This window comes from Belonocnema kinseyi, chromosome 8 (assembly GCF_010883055.1).
Source record: "Belonocnema kinseyi isolate 2016_QV_RU_SX_M_011 chromosome 8, B_treatae_v1, whole genome shotgun sequence".
Classification (NCBI taxonomy): domain Eukaryota; kingdom Metazoa; phylum Arthropoda; class Insecta; order Hymenoptera; family Cynipidae; genus Belonocnema; species Belonocnema kinseyi.
This window is the reverse complement of record NC_046664.1, coordinates 143,086,330-143,087,698: the sequence shown is the minus strand read 5'-3', so window position 1 is coordinate 143,087,698 and position 1,369 is coordinate 143,086,330.

Below are 1,369 nucleotides of genomic sequence, written 5' to 3'. Positions count from 1 at the left end.
AGAATATAAAGTTCCAGTATATGCGGCACTTCCGATTCTCGACAATTGACTCAATTTTCCTAGGAGCATTTAGAGGAGCGATATTAAGGTTAATGCCGTAGGCGTGACAGAGATGGTAATAAAGCACTCTTAGTGCCGCATTGTGCCTTTGAATGTAGGTCGCTTCCGCGTGAGTTGGACAATTAGATAGTATGTGAGTTAAATGCTCGGGGTGTGCATGGCACGCCCTGCAGCTATCATCGGGAATGTATTGGCTCAAAATGTGGCGACGGTGTGTTAAGGTGGAAATGACACCGTCTTAGAATGCAAAGATGAAACCCTCCGTACCAGACTTCAATCCGGACGATTTAAGGAACGCAAACGTTAGATCACAAGACATTAACTGATCCTTCACATTTCTGTGGAAGATACCGTGCATCCTCTTATCGAGGAGCTGTTCACGAAAGTTTTTCTCTTGTGCTTTTTTAATCCGGGCTTTCAGGAGTGAGTACTCGAGATAGATAAGATTTGATGCATTTTGCTCACCCCTAATACTGAAGTCAAGTCGGAGTGCTTCAGCAGCCTCCTCCGCTGCTTTGTACAGAAACGCTCCTTATCCCACTTCTTCGTGATTCCTGACCATTTTAAGAAGAGGGTCTCTTCCATTTGCAACTCTATGTGCTGTACCCAGAATAATGCTGTTGTGAAGATATTCAAGACTCAATATTCCGCGACCCCCATGACGGCGTGAGATGTACAGTCGCGAAACGGAAGACTTAAGATGCATGCTTTTGTTCATGTGCATAACCTTTCTTGTCCCGATATCAAGAGATCTGAGCTCGTTCTTCGTCCATGGAACTACTCCAAATGAATAGAGTAGTACCGGGACGGCAAGCATGTTCGTTACAGATACTTTGTTCCTCACCGACAGTTCGAAAGACCAAATCTGTCGGATGAGACGTTTGTATCCTTTATAGATGTCACATCCTGAATGAGGCTCTGAGGCACGCCCAGGTATGTATAAGTCTCTCCAGCGCAAAGGTATCGTATGGCGCTTCTATCAACGAGCTCAGGATCTTCAGGTATGCCATTAAGTTTTCCTCGCTTCAAATAAACCTTGGCGCATTTCTCTAACCCAAATTCCATTCCAATTTCCTTAGTATATCGTTCGGAATCCCCAGAGCTAGATGCAGTTGCTCTATGTTTTTAGCATAGATCTTAAGATCGTCCATGTAAAATACATGAGTGACCTTGTACTTTCGATCTGCAGGTTAGCCGCACAAGTACGCGTCGGAATGGCGAAGTGCTAGAGATAGTGGCAATAATGTAAGGCAAAAGAGGAGTGGGCTCATGGTGTCGCCCTGAAAGATAACTCTCTGAAAGGTGACCT